Below are 24,337 nucleotides of genomic sequence, written 5' to 3' on the forward strand. Positions count from 1 at the left end.
TCTGGCACTGGACTGCTTGACCGTGTGCATGGCATTATGAAGTCTGAAGACTACCAACAAATTTTGCAACATAATGTAGGGCCCAGTGTGAGAAAGCTGGGTCTCCCTCAGAGGTCATGGGTCTTCCAGCAGGACAATGACCCAAAACACACTTCCAAAAGCACTATAAAATGGTTTGAGAGAAAGCACTGGAGACTTCTAAGGTGGCCAGAAATGAGTCCAGACCTGAATCCCATAGAACACCTGTGTAGAGATCTCAAAATGGCAGTTTGAAGAAGGCACCCTTCAAATATCAGTGACCTGGAGCAGTTTGCCACAGAAGAATGGTCTACAATTCCAACAGAGCATTGTAAGAAACTCATTGATGGTTACCGGAAGCGGTTGTTCGCAGTTATTTTGGCTAAAGGTTGTGCAACCAAGTATTAGGCTGAGGGTGCCAATACTTTTGTCTGGCCCATTTTTAGAGTTTTGTGTGAAATGATCAATGATTTCATTTTTGCTTCATTCTCTTTTGTGTTTTTTCATTGAAGACAAGTTAAATGAAGAGAATAATACCAAAGAATTTGTGATTGCAATAATTTTCAGGAAGAAACTGAGTATTATCTGACAGAATTGCAGGGGTGCCAATACTTTTGGCCACCACTGTAAATAGTTGTTACACAAATCTAACTAATGTGACCAAAAAATATAATTCTTCTATCCCTGTGTTTTCTACTAGTTATAATTCACAATTTAGTGCAATAAAAGATATTGCTGCTAAGAACTTACCTATATTGTACCAGGATCCAATTTTAAATACCATGTTACGCCCTGGTATAAAATATGTTCCAGGTAGAGGTCAGACTCTGGGTGACCTTCTGTCTCCCAGCTTGTATCATTCACCTTTAAGTAGGAATTGGCTTGCACAAAATGGCTGTTTTAACTGCGCTGGAGCCAAATGCAATATGCGTCAACATACTGCTGAAATCTTTAAGGCAAACTCACCTCCTGTGCAGCTAAACACTTTATTCAAATGCATCAGAGCAATTTGAACTCCTTTTTGTTTTTTTCAGAATCGAAAGAGTCAATAAGCCTAAAAGAGGTGTTAAATTGAGAAATCTACTTCTAAGCAAAGAAGCTTTTTGGATTCTTAAAGCGAACACTAGATATCCCACAGGTATGAATTACCGCAGCGACCCTATGTATATTTAAGGACTTTTCTTATTTCTTGTTTTTTTTTCATATTGTATTTGCATATTCTGATGTCACTAACATGAGTGGGGCTTTTGGATTTTAAAGGAAGCGGTTGTATGGTACAAATACGCTATGACTAAGACTGCTGTGCGGTCGAATCACGTCAAAGGACCTCTGGTACTCTGTGTTTGTACTTTTTTTTAATGAATATGAAATAAAGTAAGTTTTTCATTTTTCAATTGGATCTATTTTTTTCACTATTTTTTGTCTCTTTTTCCTTTATATAGTTTAAGTTTGTATAGACCTTTTAAAACCTGTAGGTTGCCTGATCATATTGGGCTTTGATTGCTTATTACAATCTTTCAATATTTATATTTATTCATTACAAAAACATTTACAACTTACAATGCAGTCTACAATTTTGTAGATATGAAATATGTTTGCACTTTTCATGAGAAGAATTTACACCAAAATATTCCAAAATGTTCAATTCAATGTGAAAGATATAAAGGAGTTTGACAATGTATGGGAATTTTACCAAGTAAACCATTCTACATTTAACAATTATAAGGTACTGCGATGGGGTCATCTGTGGCCCCAAGACAAATTCAATCAATTTCTTTGTCAAGAATTTAATGCATGCAAACATCCTGTGTTTACATGCAATGTATGCAGTTATGTCCAAAGCTCCCCCTAGTACTCACAACGACATGAATTTAAGGAAAAACATTCAAAAATTATGCGGGCTGTCCAAAACGTAAAAAAAAGCACATAGGAAATGGTAAAAAAAACACTAAGAAAAAAACACTACAAATTTACAAAATGCCAGAAAAAAGGGGAGATACTCGAAGCATTTTTCGCTTGAAATACAGACATTTTTTGCCACCCAAAAAAGATGTTATGTGCACATACCCTAATAGTAGGTATACACAGCTTTTGGATGGGCATTTAGAAAGATTCTGCTCTGAAATCCACATAAAAAACACTTCAAATACTCTTTGAATAAGCTTCCAATTTTCTGATTTTAAAGGGGAAAAGCTCCTATACTGCAGAGAGTGCTATTTTTCATATGTGTTTTGGAGCATTCCCCATTAAATCAACCGGAAGCTTATTCAATGAATATTTGAAGCAATTTTTTTCATGTAAATTTTGGAGTACAATCTTCTTTTAAATACCCATCAGAAGACTGTGTGAATATACCCTACTGAGGAAGAGGTCAAAGAGGTCATGAGTGTGGTGCTTACTGCCAAACATTTCACAACTCCCGTAAACTTAAATAGAGAGAGTCGCAGGAACGGAAAGCTACCTGTCTATTTCACACTTCTTTCTGGAGTGTCAAAAGGATCAAGAGACCTCATTCTCCTGAATTATGAGGCATCCAGAGATGTCTACACAGTGCAACATTAGACTTTTCCTGTTTCTGCTCCTCAGCTGCCGGCCACTACTGTTCTTTGTGGAGGCTGCTCACATATACATAGTTAACCTGTCGGACAAGCATATGGTTGGTGTTCACACAGAATGGCCACAGCTCTTGCACCCCTGAACCACTGACTTAGAGGATTATCTGGTGTTCTTGAGGGCCAGTCTGACTTAATCTAGAGCAAAGGAGATACATTGCCTCCGTATCGGCTTTTTCCATATCTGCCCTTTCCTATTGCTGGAATTGCTCCCCAGTATCTGACTCCATTTAAGATATCAAAATTATACATATATAGCCTTGAAAGGTAACATGACGTAAAGAATAACTGAAAAGGGAAAGTTTTTGTAACTTACTTGCTGTGTGCAAATAATTGGTGAAGTCTCCGTGCATTTCTCAACAAGCACTGTGTCCAGGCTTCCTTTGTATAAACCTTCCCGCCTGCAGGTGATTTACATTGCATTCAGTCTCCAGTATGATAAACATCTCCAAATCAATAGCCCGTGCTATAGTAATGTAGGAATACCGGTTATTACCCAGATTTCAGGATTCTTTCTTTGTTTTCCAGTTTTGCAACACACTTAGATCAATAGGTCATAAGTAGTGATGAGCGAGCACTAAAATGCTCGGGTACTCATTGCTCGGGTCGAGCACATTGGAATACTCGGGTGCTCGACCCGAGCAACGAGCCCAATGTAAGTCTATAGGAAACTCGAGTATTTTTCAGGCGGCTCCCCCCGGCGGTCTGCAGAGAGCCTAAAAATTGGCCAAATCGACGGGAACAGTGCTCAAATGACATGGGAACAGCATGGGGAAGACCCCTGGAAGCATTTCTGACCCTCAGGTCACTGCTGTCAACAACGTTGTCAGAGTATTACGCCACTTTTACGGACTCACAATAAAACATACAAAAACGAAACCAAAATGGATTTTCCTGGGAAATATGTTAAGGAACAATATTTCCAGGGTAATGACTTGTATATAAGGCAAAATAAATAACCAAAACCAAAAATACTCCTCCACACCTTGGGCTATGTTCACACGTAGCATTTTTGATGCGTTTTTGCACTTTTGAATTGCTTTCAACCAAGACAAATGCATACACCAGGAAATGTCATTTTAACATTTTACCACCTTATCTGGCCATGTGGTGTGTGACACATCATCAGACACATGCATACAGTGCTGAAAAGACATGGGAACAGCATGGGGAAGACGTCTGGAAGCATTTCTGACTCCCAGGTCACTGCCTAAAAGTGTGCCCATCATAAGTGATCCTCGGCGCATGCGAAGATGCCACCCGCCATGCACCTGTCATTGCAGACTTGCAACAATCACCGTCCATGTCTTTGTCCCAGTGCAGCGTTCAGTTGTCCCTACCCCATCCCTTGGAATGCAAGCGCAAGTATGCAGCCGGCCACCCACCCACCCACAGGCTGCAATACTATACTGTCAAATTTTTGAGAGCTGCTTGCACTTGAAATGTGGCCTTTTAGGCTCGTGGAGGCAGTAGTTGTCCACAATCTTATGGCGGCATCGACCTGGTATCCATACTCGGTCCCCAGACGCCACTATTTCTCCCGGTATCGTCTCTGCCTTCCACAAGCACGGGTCCCACAGCATTACCCCTACCCTCCCCAGTGCAATTACTGGGAAGGACCGCCAAACCACAAATACGTGGACAGGTGAATGTGGCCAGTGACGATACGGAGCCAGTCCACAGCTTTTTTGCTGAGTTGTATTTCACCACAGCCATAATCTTTAGCTTGGTGAAAGGACTTGGGAAACCATATCTACCCAGCTGTCATTTCTCCCAGGATGTCCTCTAAAGCTGCTTTCACTTGAAATGTGGGCTTTAAGGCTCATGGAGGCGGAAGCTTTTCATAAACTCATGCCGGCTGCGGCTGGGTGTCCATACTCGATCCCCAGCCGCCACTATTTCTCCTGGTATCGTCTCTGCCTTCCACAAGCATGGGTCCCACAGCATTACCTGTACCCTCCCCAGTGCACTTACTGGGAAGGACCGCCTAACCACAAACACGTGGACAGGTGAATGTGGCCAGGGACGGTACGGAGCCAGTCCACAGCTTTTTTTGCTGAGAGTTGTATTTAGCTTAGTGAAAAGACTGGCATAGAGGGAAACCGTATCTACTCTGGGTGTCATTTTTCCCAGGAAGTCTTCTAATTCAGCTTGTTGCAGAAGCAATGGCAGCTCGTACAACATCAACTCGCACTTGTCGGTGGTGCTTTGACACACAAACAACTTTCTTTGCGCATTTAATTTCATTGGGCAATGGCCTGATCTGCAATGCGGTTTGAGAAATAACATGCATAAGCACATCCAATGCACATTAAAAAACGCAGCTATAGAGTGTACGGGAACCTTTCCACACCCTTTCCTTAGCCAGGGAAGCTTCTCGGCAGGGATGGACGGACCCACCAGAAAACCGGAGACTCCTCCGGTGGGCCTGGCTTCTCCTTCAGGAGAGTTCATAGTGCCGAGGTGAGGCCATGATGATGATAGAGACCACCATCTGCTTAGTTTTCAGTTACTTGGAATGCAAGCGCAAGTATGCAGTCAGCCACCCACCCACCCATAGGCCGCAATACTAAACTGCCAGATATCTGGGCAGCTGCTTGCACTTGAAATGTGGCCTTTTAGGATCATGGAGGTGGAAGCTTTTCACAACCTCATGCCTCCTGTCCATACTCGGTCCCCAGCCGTCACTATTTCTCCCGGTGTTGTCTCCGCTTTCTACAAGCGCGGATCCCTGAACATTACTGCTGGTACATTTCTGTGGCAATCTGCTTGCCTCCTACAAGCCTGTAATATTTCCAGTAAACTATGGTACGATGCCATGATATTAGCACTGCCCCCAGTACCAGTAGCGAAGCCATCCCCAATTTCCTTCTCAGAAATTTTATTTGGTAGACTGAGTGGCTGCCCAAATACATTAGTTTCTCACAAAGGAGCTGAAGATAGATTGGCAGTAGGTGCAAGTTTCTCCAGCCTGTTACATATTAGAGGGTGAATGGCAGCACATTGGATCAGTGGTTAGCACTGAAGCCTTGCAGAGCTGGGATCCTGGGTTCAAATGCCAGCAAGGACAACATCTGCAAGGACTTTGTATGTTCTCGCGCCGTGTTTGCTTGTGTTTCCTCCTCAGTAAAAAAGCAGCCATAGAGTGTCTGGGAACCTTCCCACACACTTTTCTTAGCCAGGACTGCTTCTTGGCAGGGTTGGACGGTCCTGCTAGAGAATCCTCTGGTGTGCCCTGGCTTCTACCTCAGGCAGTTCATGATAGCGCTAACTTTGCAGCTGCTATGGGGCTCTTGAGCGGGGGAGAAAGGTGAGCCCTCATAATCAAATCCTCTGGTGGGCACAATGTTTTTCAATCTGAAACAGCTTCTCAGTGGGAGTTGTATTTCACCACAGCCATATTCTTTAGCTCGGTGAAAGGACTGGCATAGAGGGAAACCGTATCTACTACGGCTTTCATTTCTCCGTCACCAGGTTCCACCCATTGTCACACACGACCATGACTGGCTGTATGTTCAGCGGTGAGAGCCATAGATCAGGCTGCTGTGTTACAGCTTTCAACAACTCTGCAGCTCTGGGCGGTTTGTCACCTAAGTATTAAGCATGTTATCTTCAGCACAGCCTGTTGCATCTTGGCCAAGGCAGTGCTGCAGGTGCTGTCAGCTTGTGACTGATGTGGTCATTTCGGAGATGGAGGAGGAGGTGCAGGAGCTGAACAATGTGATTACATTGAGGTTAAATTGGCGACGCTGTTTTTTATACTAAAGAAAGATCCTATTGTTTTGGGTTTTTTTACGTTATTTTTTAAGACAAATGCAATCACCGGGAAATGTCATTTTAACATTTTACAACCTTATCTGGCAATGTGGTGTGTGACACATCATCAGACACATCCTGTTTCAATTATGAGGGAGGGACTCTTAAAGTCATAAAGCCTATTTTTATAGGGCCATCAGATGGCCCTTACTATTCTTAAAAGGCCAGCAGTTGGCCCTCGCTATTGTTAGAGAGCCATCAGCCGGCTATGCTTTGTTGTTCCCATTATTAACAAGTGGGTCTCCTATACTGTTATTGCGTATCCAGTGACTGCAAGGGCTGCCAAGATTTGAACGCAACCCAATACCCCTTTGAAGAGACATAGAGGAGGGTCTCAGTAAAAAAAATGTTCCCATTGTAAAGGAGCAGGTCTCTCATAGTGGCAATGCCCATGCTGTGACTGCAAGGGCTGCCAAAATTTGGGAAAAATCACACTAAGAATTTAAAGACACATAGAGCAGGACCACAGTAACGACAAATTCCCATTAGAAAGGAGAGAGTCTGCTCTACAGTTATAGGGTAAACAGTGAGTCCAACGACTGACCAAATTTGGGAAAAACCCCACTAAAAATTGAAAGACACATAGAGCAGGGCAACAGTAACAAGTACTACATGTTCCCATTAGAAAGGAGAGGGTCTGCTATACAGTTATAGGGTAGTCCAGTGGCTGACCAAATTTAAGAAAAAACCCACTAACAATTTAAAGACACCTAGAGCAGGTCCACAGTAACGGCAAATTCCCATTAGAAAGGAGAGGGTCTCCCATAGTGTTGGCCTATGCAGTGAATGCAAGGGCTGCGAAAAATTGGGAGGCACTCCAATGCCCCTTGGAAGAGACTTAAAGGGCCTCATAAAAAAATGTTCCCATTAGAAAGGAGCAGGCCTCCCATATTTGTAATGCCCACGCACTAAGTGTATGGGCTGACAAACATTTACCCCTGGAGGGTATACATAAACATACTGTATAATAATTTTTTTTTACCTGCATCATAAACACCCTTTAAAAAAATTATGTGGTGTTGCATCACGGACCACGGTCACCCTTGTGATATGGTGGTGGAGGATGAGGATGAGGAGAAGGAGGAGCACAACAGCAAATAGCCAAAATCAGGAAGCTTAAACCCATGTGTGGGTGTGAAGAGGTGCATGGGAATACACCTCCCAAAAAAGACACTGGATTTGAGTTTATGTTACGCTGCTATCATTCGGTGTTGTTGAGAAATCTGGCCCAATCCAGCCCTTGTTCATTTTTATGAGAGTCAGCCTGTCAGCATTTCCAGTTGACAAGCGGATGCGCTTATCAGTTATAATTCCACCAGCGGCACAAAAAACCCGCTCTGATAAAACACTAGCGGCAGGGCAGCCCAGGACCTCCAAGGCGTAGAGAGCCAGTTCATTCCATGTATTCAGCTTGGGTATCCAATAATTATAAGGCACAGAGGAATCACGGACGACGTTGGTATGGTCAGCAAGGTACTCTCTCAGCATTTTCCCAAACTTAGCACTCCTTGTGAGAGTACCCCGCATATCAGGGCCTGTGCGATGGGAGGGTCTGAGAAAACTGTCCCAGAACTTTGACAGTGTTCCCCTACCTCTGCTGGATTGCATTTGTGTCTCCTTGGTTGTTCAATGAACTGTGACCTATGCCTCCAGCGCTTTCAGATTGGAATTTTTTTAATAGTTCCGCAGCAAGGGCCTTCTGGTACTGCCCCATTTTTGTAGACCCGTCCGTCTCAGCAATAAGAGATATAACGTTCTCTTTGCAGCATGGGCCTAAAAGTGTCACCACCAGTAATGACTGTCACCCAAAATATTGAGAACGGAGGGTCATGGAAAAGGCAGCGTAACATAAACTCAGCCATGCGTACCAGACTGCTAACAGGGAAGACTTCCGTGTCCTCACCAATAGGATGACTGACCATGCTCCCCTCCTCCTCCTCTCTGTCCTCTGGCCATCCACGCTGAACAGACGTATGACAGTTGTGCAGGTAGTACCATCTCTAGTGCATGAAACTAGCTCCTGTTCTTCCTCCTCCTCTTCCTCATTGTCACCCAATCCACGTTGGGATGAGATGAGGCTGGGCTATGTGTAATCACCCTGTATGGTTCCTTGATCCATCTCATCGTGCTCCGCCTGCAATACATCAATTTGATTGTGAGCAGAGAGCGTTTCAGAAGACAGAGAAGCGGGATGGTGATGCTAATTATGGCGTCATCACCGCTCACCATCTTGGTGGAGTCCTCAAAGTTTTGGAGGATGGTACATATGTCTGACATCCATGTCCACTCCTGAGGTCTTATGTGTGGAGTCTGAACTGAAGCATATTAGCTTCAGCACAGCCTGTTGCCGCTTGGCCGAGGCAGTGCAGCAGTGCTTCCAGCTTGTGACTGATGTGGTCATTTTGGAGATGGAGGCTGAAGAGGAGGAGGAGGCTGAGGAGGATGAGGTGCAGGAGCTGTAGACCGTGGGGGCAACCCTGATTGCTCTAGGGCCCACAATCCTTGGTGTTGGGAGGACGTGTTCCGTCGCAAGCTCCGACTGGGTCCTGGCTTCCACTATGTTAACCAAGTGTGCCGTCAGTGAGATGTACCGTCCCTGCCCACAAGCACTTGTCCACGTGTCCGTGGTTAGGTGGACTTTCCCGGTAACTGCGTTGTTGAAGGCATGGCTAATGTTTTGGGACACGTGCTTGTGAATTGCTACTTGAGAGTATGCAATGACAGGTGCAGGGCAGGATGCTTCTTCGCATGCACCATGGACAAGGGATTGGCTTGCATGCACAACTGCGGAAGAAGCAATGGTGCCACCCGCAGACACTGTTGCTGGACCCTGGGGTTCGGCCCACAAAGTCGGGTGCTTTGCTGCCATGTGCCTGATCATGCTGGTGGTGGTCAGGCTGCTAGTTTTGCCACACCTGCGGATGCTGGCCTGGCAGGTGGTGCAAATTACCTTTTTGGGGTCATTGGCAGAGTCTTTAAAAAACAACCAGACTCGGGAAGACCTAACAGTTGTACTGGCAACCCCCTTTGTGTTGGTGTTAAGGGGAACGGTGGCCTGCCTTCTGCCGGCGGCCACCACACTGCTTCTTCCTGCCTGTTGGGGTGCTCTGTCTCCCTCCCCCTGTGTGCTGCTCTCCTCGCTGTGCATGTCCTCCTGCCAGGTTGGGTCAGTTACTATATCATCCACCACCTCGTCTTCCACTTCCACACTCTGGTCCTCCTCCTGACTTTCTGGCTATTGTGTCTCATCATCGTCCACCTCTTGTGACACTTTCCCAACGTCGCCTTCTTGTGACCATGGCTGCTCAAATATTTGGGCATTGCTACATGCGATCTCCTCTTGCCCTGCTTCAAGTGGACCGGGCGAGAGGCCCGAATCTACAAATGGGAAATTGAACAGCTCTTCGGAGTGTCCAAGTGTGGGATCAGTTGTCTCTGGGCACTCGGCATGGTGGGAGAAAGGAGGTTCAGGGTGAGGAATATGCCATCCAGACTCACAGCTACTGAGACTTGACTATGTTGAAGACAAAGTGGTGGTGGTGGTGGTGGCTAAGTGACTGGAAGCATTATCTGCTATCCAACCAATAACCTTTTCACACTGCTCTGTGTTCAATAGTGGTGTTCTGCCGTCCCCTATTAATTGGGACAGGAAGGTCGGGCGAGAAGATGTGGGTGGTTGTTGTGGCACAATTTCAGCTTGCCCACGGCCTCGCCTATCATCACCATCACGTCCAGTTCCCCGTCCCTTGCCACGTGCCTTGCCCATTTTAAATGGAGGACAATGTCTTCCATGCTCACAATAAATGACTGAATTTGGAGCAAACTTATATGTGATCAGTGTGATGGACAAACCACAGTTTTAAATACCTGGCCTGTAGGTAACTATTATGAACAGAAATCTGGCGTCAATTGCTTCACTGACACACTAAAGCAAATTTTTAATGGAGGTCAGAAATGGCAGTATTTTCTGAAAACGTAAATGTGATCCGTGTGACGGAGAAAACACATTTTTAAATACCTGGCCTGTAGGTAACTATTTTGAACAGCAAACCCATGTTTAAATAGCTGGATCTTTACCGCTGTAGTATGGAAAGGACCTGGCTTTATTCTGCAGTGCCAACAAGCAAATGGCACAGAAAAAATGGCGTTCTCTGGATTGCTTTTTAAACAAATAGTGAGGATTAGGATTAAAAAAAAAATATTCCTGGCCCCTGAGACCTCGGCCTTTTTCTAGAAATATCTAACAGCAGCAGCAGCAGACAAAACTGGAATGGAGCCTCTTGCCCTATGTGCACTGCAGTCTGCTATATGCCCTGCTTGCCTATATACAATGCCTACCTGATATCTCTGCAGATGGATAAGTCCTCAGAAGGACTGTTTGTTGAGATGGATATGTGTCTCTAATATAGTCTGTACACCTACCCTAACTAGAAACAAGCAAATCTCTCCCTAGCTCTGCAGCACCTCTCCCTACACTGTCTGATTCCGGAGTGACTGTGACAAGCATGGCGGCGCCAGGTCTGATATAGACCTGATGACGCTGTGCGGCCAGCCAATCACTGTAATGCCACAGCCAACATGGCTCTAAAGAGCGCCAAACATGCAGGGAGGAGACCCAAGCTACCGCCGAGCAGCCCTGGAAATACTCGGCGAGCACCGAGCATGTCGAGCAGTGAGACGCTCGGGCGAGCACCGAGCAGTAGCGAACATGCTCGCTCATCACTAGTCATAAGTAGTGATGATTGAGTATGTTTTGTTAACTCTTTCACCGAGTATGCTCGGACGAGCACCGAGTATTTACAGCTGCTCGGTGATATGTTTGAATCACTCCCGTGTGCATGATTTGCGACTGTTTGACAGCTTTAATACATGTGAGGAATATGTAAGAAATAGACATACAGTAGAATAGCTGTAACTACTCGGTGCTCGCCCGAGCTTACTCAGCGAAAGGGTTAATAGAACACACTCGCTCATCACTAGTCATAAGATATAACATTTTAATATTTTTGTACAATATTTTCACACTAAACAATTTTTATATTTCATATAATAATTGACCCATACACATCCAGTAATTTATCTTGATTATTTACCAAGATAAACTACAGTCGTGAGCAGAGACCTGGTTCTTGTGCAGTAACTCTCTTGTCATGCTTTACAGCCTAAAGGCAATATTAGTCTTGGATGAAGTACAGCAAGAGACTGGTGCAGACTCATTAATTCATTGAATTAATTCCACTGAGCAGGTGCCAAGCGTTGCGTGTCCGACATGTCATTTGCTTTGGATTTAGAAAACATGCCCTAAAATGCCATTAACTGAAATTATTATTAATAATAAGTTGGAGTTGGGACAGTTTTGTGAGGATTTACAGTGGAGAAGTCAGGACCATCTACTGGCAGAGTAACACCCAGTGGACACTTGGCCACTCATTTGCATATCGTGCATGAGTTGTTAAAACTTTCTTATCGTTAGCTAGTCAATTGGGTAAAAATGGCTGTCAGATTGCCTTTAAGCCCTCCCCGTTGAAGCCAAATTTTTCACCTTTCTAATCAAACTACATTTTGGTAATATCTTTGGAATCCATCTACATATCCCAACGACTCTCAGATTGGATTTTACAATCACAGATTGCACTTTATGTTTGTGGTAAATTTTGATCGATATGTGTTGTTTATTTATAAAAATATTGGAAGCTTCATGAACATTTAGAAAAATTCACAATGTTATGCTCCTAAAAAGGTAGTCATACTACACAATTAATAAATAATATTTACCACATGCCTACTTTATGTCAGCATCATTTTTTTACTGTATTTTCTGTTTGGTTATATTGTTAGAATGGTTAAAAGTTTATCAGCAGTGGAGTGGTGAAGCACTAAAATGTGAAAAAGCTGAGATTCAGAGCTCCACCAGTCAGGATTGAATCAAACATCATCCATTGGGCATGCCAACTTATGTTTGGTTATTTCCACCTGAGACTATCGAGCAGACCCTGAGAGACCCTTAGGGGCAGTTTGAGAGGAGTCTTTTGCCCCAAATGGAGCACTTCTCTAGTTGTGGCTTAGGGCCATCAGTGGATCCCAGGGCTCGATTCTTGATTAGCTCAAGGACATCTTGCCACGAATTGGCACTGAAAGTAAGTAGAATAGTTTGATTTCCACCTGGGGCAACCTGGCAGGGCAACCTGAAGCCTCTACTTCAGTGAAAGATCTCCATTCCCATTGCTCTGCTCTGTATTGGATGGCTCTGAGACTGCTATAATTTTCCATCACACAGTTTATCCAACATAGTTTCATTTTTGGTGGATATTGGATGCCATGTAGTAGATATAACTGATCATTACTTACATTTGCTTCCCTTTTTATAGCAACTCTTGCTCCTCAATTTGCTGTCAACTATAACTATTGAGACACTAGCTCAATTTTTCAGGAATTTCTATAAGTCTGAAATTATTTTATACCCACGGAAGCCCATAAAATCTCCTATGCTGGTGACTCTGTTTCTTCTATAACACCATTTCAGAGGCACAGCCTCAATTTTTCACAATCTTTGGATTGGATATTGGTCTGCATAGTAAAAGCAGCAATTTGGTGAGTCTTTTCGGAGTATGATCAGGAATCTTCACCAGGGCTGCCACCAGAAATTTCAGGGCCCCATACAGGCAAAATTTTTGGGCCACCTTGAGACTACACCCAGGCTCCACCCCAACTCTACCTCCACCCCTCAAACCTTCCACAGTCTCACTGCCCACTCTTGGATAAACTCCACTTCTGCACCACATCCTCACCAATCACACATTAACAGTTCTCATCGAATACCATATCATATACATAGCCATCAGTTTTTGTTTTGGCCAAAAGATTTTTTAAGCTGCCACTACGACAAGATAGACTCTTCTAGCAGGGCCCTACATACAAGGGACAAATACCACCACACCATGGCCGGATCACATATTTCCGCCACATACTGATGAAATAATAACACATATGTGGCGCCCCTGAGGGTTCGGTCACCACAGAGGCGTCTTACCCAGAGGTGTAGTATCTCACTCTCAGGTAAGGAAGGAGTACTGTCTGGGACCCTAGCACCTGAATCCAACACTCACTACTCCAGACCAGCTGGAAGGGCAAGATGTGTCATGCTTCCTTCTGAGCCCTGTCCCTGGCTGGAGTGGGGGGAACCAAAGTAGGGGGTACCATGTAGTGGGTGTGGGTGGAGGAAGAAGTTCAGGGGAGCACTTGTTAGGAGTAGTATAAAGAGGGAAGCCATCTTGAAAGTGTGAGCAGTCTGAGAGGAGAAGTAGAGGGAGCAGGAGCTCTGCTCAAGAGGAGGGCCTAGAGAGAGGCCCACGACAGCCTGAGGAGGAGAGGAGCACGATAAAGGCTCCAGGGACGTGAAAGGGACCCCAGGGGTACGGGAAGTGCTGGAGGCCACCCGTATGCCCGAATCTGCCAGGGGTTGTAGGGGTCAGGTCGCACAGAGGGGACCGGTCCCTAAACTAGCAGAGTTATTTAAGCCTCAACTAGGAAACCGGAGGCTACAGTATTTCAGGTACTGCAGCCACAATCCACATCTGTCTCACCAAGAAGGTGGCCATAGAGGACCAGGGGACGGAGAAAATGTCGCCCGACAAGGTCCGCGGTCACTGGATTGGGATACTAGGTGTGAGGGGTGTAAGAGGGTGACCAGGACCTGGTCATGCACCTTTTCTTTGTGTGTGCACATAATGTTATATCCTGTTTTAAATGTGAACATGTGTTATGATCAATTGTCTGATGTGTCAGTTATAGAGTCAGTATAGGTTAGTGCAGGTAGGGTATTAGAATAGTAGAAGAGTAAGGCTAAGGGGGGCTCTATAGCTTAATGCAGATGTAGTTATAAGTTAGGAAAGAGTTAAGGGGTTTGGGAGCTGCTCAGTGTGGGAGGAGCAGGTTCAGTGAAGGACTGAGATCTTTTTCCTGGTTGCAGAGAGTTCTAGAGAGAGATGTGAGGAGAGAGAAGTTGGTGGTCCAGGGGACACCGGTGACACGGCCTGTCCAGCAGCAAAGAACCCGTATTCAGATATTCTGAAACAGACATTTCCTAAACGTTCGGGACCTACGGTCCACAGGATCCACAGAGAAGTGTGTGTCCAAAAGCCTTCACTGAAGGGGAAGTCGGACGGGAAATAAACAGTACGGGATTCTTAGAACTGCGAGGGTCTCATAGGCCAAGAGGGTCCGCTATGGAAGGGATAGTTCAGGACAAATGGACAGTGAACATCAATACGTGCGGTGTATCAGACGGTAACCCTGGAAAAGTATGTGATCAATGCTACATGCTGTATGAAGTTGATTTCAAGTGTTCCAGTAAAGTTCTTTTTTTATAAAACACAATGAACGTCCCTAAATGTGTGTTCAGCGGTTCCTGAGGTGGAAGAACCGAAGACAGCAGAGATCTGCAATCAAAACGTGAGGGTTCTGCACCACACGCACAACACAAGAGAATTGGGACATTTATCTTTGTCAGGGGACATGGGTATGGGAACCCATAAGCTTCTCGCCACAACTACTACCCTGAGGTTCTTACAAAATTGGCGTAGTCAGCAGGATGCGAGTTCCTCGCATGAAGAGAGCGGGGTGGAGAGGACCCGCGGCACAGATGAGGCGCCTGAAGATAAAAAAATGAAACAAAGAGAATTGGAAAGCGCATGAACCAAGATGGCGGATGATGGTGCAGAGTCTGGCGATGGTTCCGCCCATCGTGGGCGTCCTGAGCACAAAATGGCACGGAAAACGGTATGACATGGACGCTGGGCCAGACTGAGACTGCGGCCCCCTGTGAGCGGTATCCATCCACGATGGGCGCGGCGAAGAAAGAAGAAATTCCACCTACCATTGAAGATCCCAGAAACAGAGTGGGAAGAATTGGTGAAGGTGGCTCCACACACGAATGGGCAGAGCCTAGGATGAGGACCCCTTGTGCTGAGCAGTACGGCGCCATTGCGAGAAAAGACGGTGAAACAGCGACAGCCTGGGAACATGTCTCGTCGTGGTGGCTTCGGGTGAATGGAGTGGAGCCAGCGCAGGGAGCGCCAGGGGAAGGAGGAGCACCCCGGCGGCCGCTGGGGAGTCTTTGATCTCCATGATTACCCCATAGAGAGCGGCTTACCGTTTGTACCAAGCTGGTATCCCTTTCACGATCTGCTGGGGGATACCGTCTCTCTGGCGGAGGTCCAAAAGGGGCTCGTGATCACAAGCTCAGGAGAAAAAAACCAAGTAGCAGTACAGGATGAGGCGGCCAGAGAAACAAAGGCAATGGTGGAGCCAGCAGATGACAATGAGCCACTTCCGGTGTCCGTGGCGGCGGTGAGTCTCAACGAGGGCCATGTCTCCAGCCCCCAACCCCCTACTTACCAAGAAATGGTGAGAATCCCCGGAGAAGAGGAGGCCCGGTGGATCGCCGGGGTGATCGCCGAAAAGAAGAGGCGGGAGCGCCTCATCCGCGAAGAGCTGCGGAGGCCGGGAGGAGGAGCAATGTCCGGCCGGATGACTTGTGGCCTAGTGCGGCACTTCGACTTGTCCCGCGGCTATGGTTTCTTACAAGAAGCAGGGACCAGCAAGAAGGTCTATGTAAATAACGGATCGATCGATGCTCACGGTCCCTTGCTAGTGGGTAGCCGAGTTGAGTTCATCAAAGAATATGGGCCCCGAGGTCCATACGCGGTGGCCGTCAGTGTCCTGCCCGAGATGGTGGAGCAGGCGATGAACCAGCCTGTGCAGCCGACTGTGGTGGCTGCAGTACAGCTGGCTGTGGGCCAGAGTGAAAGCATAAACCCCAGACTAGGATCTCCTGCGCTGGAGTCACTGGGAGCGATGGCCGGTTCTCAAGGGAGCGTGCGGTCGGAGTCTCCGAGCTTATCAGCATCGGAAACAAGGAGCCAGAACAACAGCGGAGGATCAGTCTCCAGTGATTCATCCTCTGGGACCACCATCATCTATATTCAAGGCCAGGGAGTGGCCCATTACGGCGGTCCCAGGGGAATCCCAGAGTGAACGGCTACTTTAAAAGTATCTGGTTGTGCTAGTTGCACGGGAAAAGCAAAAGGAACTGTTCTGCGTTCCTAGGGGCAGGAGCCCCTGTTCAGCCCGGTGATGACTGGAGGTGGCCATGGATGTGGTCACTAAAGGAGACTGTTCCGCATCTCTTAAACAGCAACCAGCCCTCATAGCACCATGGAGCAATGGTGCTGGCTGGATGGCCGGAAGGTGACTTTGTTTGTGTGTTTTTCCCTCTCCCAGTTCTTTTGTGCACGTTTGCGCATTCCCCTGCTGGATTACGGGACTGAACCCTGATAAGGTTGACTAAAGGACTGTGCTCTTGTATAAGAGCTATAGAGTGAAGCATGGTTCTTAAAGGGACTGTACCCAGCAAAAGGAGGGAGGGAGACAAAGGGAAAGTTGTCAGGATGACCTGAGGATCGTGCCAGGTCACTGCTCCAGGACTGTCGGAGCAGAATTTGTTGGCCAGCGGGCCTGTGATGAACAATTTTTTTTTGGGTCCTAGGAGCAAGGGGACCTGGGTCAGATGGACCCATATTCAAAGGAACTTGAACTCTATGTTCCAGGGTCCCAACCGAGTGGGACCGAGGTCGAAATTGCAGAATTGATAAAAATGTGTTGAATGATTGTGTATTTTATATAAAACTGTGGTTGAAAATTTTAAAATGTGCATTGGTGTTTTTACAGGTGCTCTCATGGTCGGGACGACCATGTTTTAGGAGGGAAGCATGTAAGAGGGTAACCAGGACCTGGTCATGCACCTTTTCTTTGTGTGTGCACATAATGTTATATCCTGTTTTAAATGTGAACATGTGTTATGATCAATTGTCTGATGTGTCAGTTATAGTGTCAGTATAGGTTAGTGCAGGTAGGGTATTAGAATAGTAGAAGAGTAAGGCTAAGGGGGGCACTATAGCTTTAAGCAGATGTAGTTATAAGTTAGAAAAGAGTTAAGGGGTTTGGGAGCTGCTCAGTGTGGGAGGAGCAGATTCAGTGAAGGACTGAGATCTTTTTCCTGGTTGCAGAGAGTTCTAGAGAGAGATGTGAGGAGAGAGAAGTTGGTGGTCCAGGGGACACCGGTGACACGGTCTGTCCAGCATCAAAGAACCCGTATTCAGATATTCTGAAACAGACATTTCCTAAACGTTCGGGACCTACGGTCCACAGGATCCACAGAGAAGCGTGTGTCCAAAAGCCTTTACTGAACTGGAAGTCGGACGGGAAATAGACAGTACGGGATTCTTAAAACTGCGAGAGTCTCATAGGCCAAGAGGGTCCGCTATGGAAGGGACAGTTCAGGACAAACGGACAGTGAACATCAATACGTACGGTGTATCAGACGATAACACTGGAAAAGTATGTGATCAATGCTACATGCTGTATGTAGTTGATTTCAAGTGTTCCAGTAAAGTTCTTTTTTATAAAACGGAATGGACGTCCCTAAATGTGTGTGCGGCGGTTCCTGAGGTGGAAGAACCGAAGACAGCAGAGATCTGCAATCAAAACGTGAGTGTTCTGCACCACACACACAACACAGGAGAATTGCGACATTTATCTTTGTCAGGGGACCAGGGTATGGTAACACATCAGCTCCTCGCCACAACTACTACCCTGAGGTTCTTACAATGTGCAGGGAGACGGCCAGAAGGAATACACAGAAGGGGAGTCCCTCTATGTACTCTGGAGGTACCTGAGGGTTGGCTGAACCCCTTACTGAGTAAGCACAGGACAACGTGGGAAGTTACCCTGGCCCTGGTAACTTGGAGTCTGAAAATCGTGAGTAAAACCCTGAAGACTGCACCCCACTGTCTCTGTCAATTATTGCTGCTGCGCCATCACTCCCTGCACTACACTTCACCAAGAGTGCAACTTCATAACAGCAACATCTACACTGCTCTGGGCTAAGCTCTACCTGTGGAGAGCTAAACCAACTCTGCTGCATTCACACCAGCTCCAGAGGGCCAGCTCCGCAGCGGCGGCTCCCTTTAGCCGCATACCACAGGTGGCATCACGAACTGTATATAAAAACTATAAATCCCCTGTAAATATTCCCCTTTCGATTAACCGCCCTGGGTCACGGACCGGGTCACCGTCACTGTGACATCTCCCCTAGCAACGACCGGCCCGGCACCGAGTATCCCACGGCCCAGGGGTCACGTCATTTTTGGCGTCACGAACAGGATATAAGAACTATAAATCCCCTGTAAGTAATATTTCCTTTTATTGACCGCCCTGGGTCACGGACCAGGTCACCACCACTGTGACATCTCCCCTAGCAACGACCGGCCCGGCACCGAGTACCCCATGGCCCAGGGGGCGCATCAACTTGGCGTCACGAACAGGATATGAACCCACCTGTTATCATCGGGCATTTTGCGCCTAGAGACTGTGTTCTAAACTGAATATGGCGCCCGCCCCAGAAGAACGGGCGCCATTATGTGCATTATAAAGAACAACAGAGAACCTTCCATCGTGGGCCGGGTCCCAGAATGGGAGCACGCCCCAAGCAGCAGTAACAATGTACGTATATGTGTCCATCAAGGTGGGGGAGCTTCCCCCAGGTGTGGCCGACAGCAAGCATCCCTGGGACCGCCCCAGAAAGGGGAGAGGAAAAAAGAAGAAAACTGAGAGACGTGGTGTGGTCTCAAGCAGTCTAGACAGACCGCACCCGGCAGGCAAGATGGAGGGAGGTGAGACAGGAATTCCCGCCAGCGGCCTGCAGCTGCCTGAGACACCCCTCACCTTGGAGGAAGTGGTCTCAAAGCTGTCCTGGGAGGATTCGGAGTTTCTCTACGCCGGGATGGAAGACCTAAGCCAGCGGATGGAGAGGGCCCATCAAGCTGCCACCGCCAGCTTGGAAAAAAAAAAAGATGGAGAGAATGGCGAACAGGCAGCAGCCAGCGCTGCAATCAACAGGCAGTGCCCCAGTCTTGGCGGAGCCGGACCAGCGCCAGGAGGCAGAGTGCAGCACAGGAGCGGCCGCGGGAGCACGTAAGAGGAGTCTCCCTGTCTTGGGCGCTGAAAGCGCTGATCTGTTCCTGGGCCCCCTGCCGGAAATGTCAACCCCGGGTGCTACCGACGCAGGTCCACTTCTAGCCCCCCTTCAGTATCCTCCATCTCTGGGCGCGCAGGCCCTAGACCTACTCCTGGACCCGGAACCGTTAACCCCGGGCACCAGTGACGCCGGCTCGCTCCTGGGCCCAGGAACCACCTCCCCCGACACCTGAGTGGGTGTACGGGCTCCTGCCCTGGGACTGGTCCGCAGAGGTGGAGGACCATAGCCTCCCACTGTTACCCGCTCCTGAGCCCTCAGCCATCTTAAGGAGTGAAGAGGACCAGTTCCTGTGGGATAACCCTGGGGGGGACCTCATGGGATTTCCCTGGGAAACTAGAGCAGAAGCTGCGCGCCGGGTGGAGCACTGTAAGAGGGAGCTCGAGCAGTTGGAGAGAGAACGGCGCATCCGGCGGGCACGCTGGGAGAGCATGGAGGCCCGGAATATGGAGGAGAAGGCCCGGGCCCGCAAAGACAAGGAGGCCGCACACGGTCCCCATGCCGATGGGACCGTAGTGAAATTCAACCTGGATGGAGGATAGGGTTTCATCTGGGATCGACAGGCCGAGACGGATCTCTTTGTTAACAGGAGGGACGTGGAGTCCCACCTAAAGGAAGGACATCCGGATCGGAATCTGTACCCTGGTGATCACGTCACCTACACCAGGCATCGAGGTGAGAGGGGCTGGCATGCCCTGAAAGTCCACAGGGTGGTGGAGGAGAGTGTACCCTCGCCATCTAGAGTTGATGACCCGGCTGGGCCAGCCTATTGTGGACAGGTGCTTCCCAGGAGGGAGCACCACTATTGAACTGTTTCTTTGAAAAGTACTGTATATAGTTACCCGGAAGGGTACAGCAAAAACACTGTGAGTTTGAAAAGTTAAAAAAGTTAAAGAGTGTGTTTATCCAGTTACCCGGTAAGGGTAAAGAAACCTGCAACATTTAAGAAAATGTGCCTCCCATAAAGGGAAGAAAAGTTTTGTTCATTATCTTCAATGCAAATTCATTCTCAAAATTGAATGTCTAAAATGTGTTTTTACTCTGTTCCAGCCCGCGGACATGCTGTGTTTTACCAGGGGGGTATGTGGCGCCCCTGAGGGTTCGGTCGCCACAGAGGTACTGCATCTCACCCAGAGGTGTAGTATCTCACTCTCAGGTAAGGAAGGAGTACAGCCCGGGACCCTAACACCTGCATCCAACACTACACTACTCCAGACAAGCTGGAAGGGCAAGATGTGTCGCGCTTCCTGCTGAGCCCTGTCCCTGGCTGGAGTGGGGGGAACCAAAGTAGGGGGAACCATGAAGTGGGTGTGGGTGGAGGAAGAAGTTCAGGGGAGCACTTGTTAGGAGTAGTATAAATAGGGAAGCCATCTTGGGAGTGTGAGCAGTCTGAGAGGAGGAGTAGAGGGAGCAGGAGCTCTGCAGGAGCTCTGCTCAAGAGGAGGGCCTAGAGAGAGGCCCAGGACAGCCTGAGGAGGAGAGTAGCTGGACAAAGGCTCCAGGAATGTGAAAGGGACCCCAGGGGTACGGGAAGTGCTGGAGACCACCCGTACGCCCGAATCTGCCAGGCTGTGGAGGGGTCAGGTCGCACAGAGGGGACCGGTCCCTAAACTAGCAGAGTTCTTTATGCCTCAACTAGGAAATGGGAGGCTGCAGTATTTCAGGTACTGCAGCCACAATCTACATCTGTCTCACCAAGAAGGTGGCCATAGAGGACCCAGGGGACAGAGAAGACGTTGCCCGACAAGGTCCGCGGTCACTGGATTGGGACACTAGGTGTGAGGTGCAGGGAGACGGCCAGAAGGAATACACAGAAGGGGGTCCCGCTATGTACTCCGGAGGTGCCTGACGGTTGGCTGAACCCCTCCCTGAGTAAGCACAGGACGACGTGGAAAGTTACCCTGGCCCTGGTAACTTGGAGTCTGAAAATCTTGAGTAAAACCCTGAAGACTGCACCCCACTGTCTCTGTCAGTTATTGCTGCTGCGCCATCCCCTGCACTACACTGCACCACGAGTGCTACTTCATAACAGCAACATCCACACTGCCCTGGAGCTAAGCCCTACCTGTGGAGAGCTAAACCAACTCTGCTGCATTCACACCAGCTCCAGAGGACCAGCTCCACAGTGGTGGCTCCCTTTAGCCGCATACCACAGGTGGCGTCACAAACTGTATATAAAAACTATAAATCCCCTGTAAATATACCCCTTTTGATTGACCATCCTGGGTCACGGACCGGGTCACCGCCACTGTGACATCTCCCCTAACAATGACCGGCCTGGCACCGAGTACCCCACGGCCCAGGGGGCGCGTCACATACAAGGGACAAATACCTCCACACAATGACTAGGCCATATATTTCCACCACATAATGACCGAATAATAACACATACAAGGAACAAATATCGCTACACCATGGCCAGATCACATATTACCACCACATAGTAACCAAATAATACCACATACAAGAGAGAAACATGGCCACACCATGACCAGCTCACATATTCCACCACATAGTGACTGACTACTAAAATACTGATCATAAAAAAACACAATATTAATATTACCAAAACTATTATTATATACAGGAGCTCTGTACATAGTATACAGTGTATAGTGTCAGTGTACAGGTAATACAGTTATCACTAGTGACATTATACACAGGAGCTCTGTATATACTACAGTGACTCAACAGTGACATTATACACAGGAGCTCTGTATATAGTACAGTGACTCAACAGTGACATTATACACAGGTGCTCTGTATATAGTATATAGTGGTATAGGAGAAATAGATCCAGCTCACCAAACATCCAAAATTTAAAATTAACATTTTTTTATTTTATATACGTATATAAAAAAAATCCATCTTGATAGTGTGAACAATCAAAAATCCATATCTGGAATTAGGGAAACATGGGATATAATGCTGATTACCATACGCGTTTCAAACAGCACTTGTTGTTAAACTTGTTATAAATCTTGGTATTGGACTGAAGCCGCTGGAGGGTGAGCCAGCTAAACCCCTTTTTTTCTGTATATTACTATGTAGCATATAATTTATACTGTGATTGGCTGGCGGCTTTTAATTATTGTCATGCAGGAAGCCAGTGACTTTCCGTACAGCAATATATTTCAATTGAATGTGTGTCCTTGGATCCACATTCAGTTGAAAATTGCAACTGTAATGCAGCGGCTTGCGGCCCTGTGTGGGACTCCACTAGCCTGGAAGGCAGAGGATGGATCCCCTGGCATTTGAGATACCAGTAGCCCTTGAAGGCACGGAGGCCCCATCTGGGAAGCCTAAAGCTGCAGCTGTGGCAGAACTGAGCTGACTGAAGCAGCTACAACCCGGCAAAGGTAAAAACGCTGCTTGATGTGGACATTGATATTGTTACCTTGCTGAAAGCTGTGCTTGGAGACAAGTGGGCATATCTGTCACTGGAAAGGCTCTGGGATATTATGTGTAACATGTCGGCGAGCCACTGAGATGGACTATGTTATGCGCGGTTTATGAGATGTAATAAACTGCTGGACTACATGTTACCGGAAAAAAACTTGCATATGTGCTTTAATTGACCCGGTGAAGCGAGTACCCCAGCGTGATGAATAGCGCTACCTTACACAACTAAGAAAGTTTGGCCTGAACCCAAGAAAAAGAAAAGACACACCAGAGAAGGAATAATAGGAAATAGCAAAATGTAGCTCCTGACTGGGTAACATCTCATTGAAAACGAGTGTCTCGTGTCCAAATCGTTTTTTGACACTGAATATTGAAGTTGAGTGTCCTCTAAAGATGACATGGAGGGATTGTCTGACCTAAAACGTTCAATCTCAGACAGATCCAAATTGGAGCCAGATGAATCAATGTCGGTAGAAATAAAGTTGAAATTCACACAAATCCTCTTTTGATAGTGATTCTTGGTCCTGTTATTTTTTAGGACAGATTTACGAAGAAATCATTGCTAATTGTGCACCTGTTTTGCTTTATAATTTTTATAATGCTTTATCATTGGCAGCACGGTGGCTCAGTGGTTAGCATTGCAGCCTCGTAGCACTGGGGTCCTGGGTTCAAATCCCACCAAGGACAACATCTGCAAGGAGCTTGCATGTTCTCCCCATGTTTACGTTGGTTTCCTCCCACACTCCAAAGACATTCTGATAAGGAATCTAGATTGTGAGCTCCAATGGGGACAGTGATTAATGTCTGTAAAGCGCTGCAAAATTAATGGCGCTATATAAGTGAGTAAAATAAATAAATAGTCCTCTAAATCTCGATTCACTTGTTCTACCTCAGCCTTTCACAAGGATTTTTTGGATTTATTTTTATCAGGTGACATGATTCATTCTACTATATGTCATAAACCAATTTTGGGGAACACTATTCTCACAGCAAATAGCTGTCACCCAAAATGGACAATCAATTTCATAGCCAATGGAGAATATTTTAAACGTAATGTTCTACTCCTGACTTGTTCACTGAACAATGTCAAATTGTTACAACTAGATTAAAGCACAGAGGTTACCAAAAATCTATTCTCCAAAATGCCATGCAAAAGGCCAATAAACTACCACGTACAGTGGTGGCCAAAAGTATTGGCACCCCTTCAATTCTGTCAGATAATACTCAGTTTCTTCCTGAAAATGATTGCAATCACAAATTCTTTGGTATTATTATCTTCATTTAATTTGTCTTCAATGAAAAAACACAAAAAGAATTGTCCTAAAGCCAAATTGGATACAATTCCACACCAAACCTAAAAAGGGGGTGGACAAAAATATTGGCACTGTTTGAAAAA

The 24,337-nt window shown here is 46.9% G+C and overlaps 1 protein-coding gene across 3 annotated transcripts in view; it reads right to left on the bottom strand.

The window, feature by feature from the left end:
- The window catches only part of LOC141166956 (beta-1,3-galactosyltransferase 2-like), a 346,293-nt gene that overhangs the window by 267,655 nt on the left and 54,301 nt on the right, over positions 1-24,337 (bottom strand). For 2 of the 3 annotated variants that reach the window (XM_073654195.1, XM_073654192.1), the window contains exon 4: positions 2,947-3,031. The exons of the other annotated variant lie outside the window; for it this stretch is intronic. The gene's annotated coding sequence lies outside the window, so the exon portion shown is untranslated. The remainder of the gene's footprint in view (positions 1-2,946; positions 3,032-24,337) is intronic. 3 annotated transcript variants of the gene reach the window in all.

The sequence above is a fragment of the Phyllobates terribilis genome, unplaced genomic scaffold (genome assembly GCF_046119375.1).
Source record: "Phyllobates terribilis strain yellow unplaced genomic scaffold, ASM4611937v1 Scaffold_11__3_contigs__length_659146591, whole genome shotgun sequence".
NCBI classification, from domain to species: domain Eukaryota; kingdom Metazoa; phylum Chordata; class Amphibia; order Anura; family Dendrobatidae; genus Phyllobates; species Phyllobates terribilis.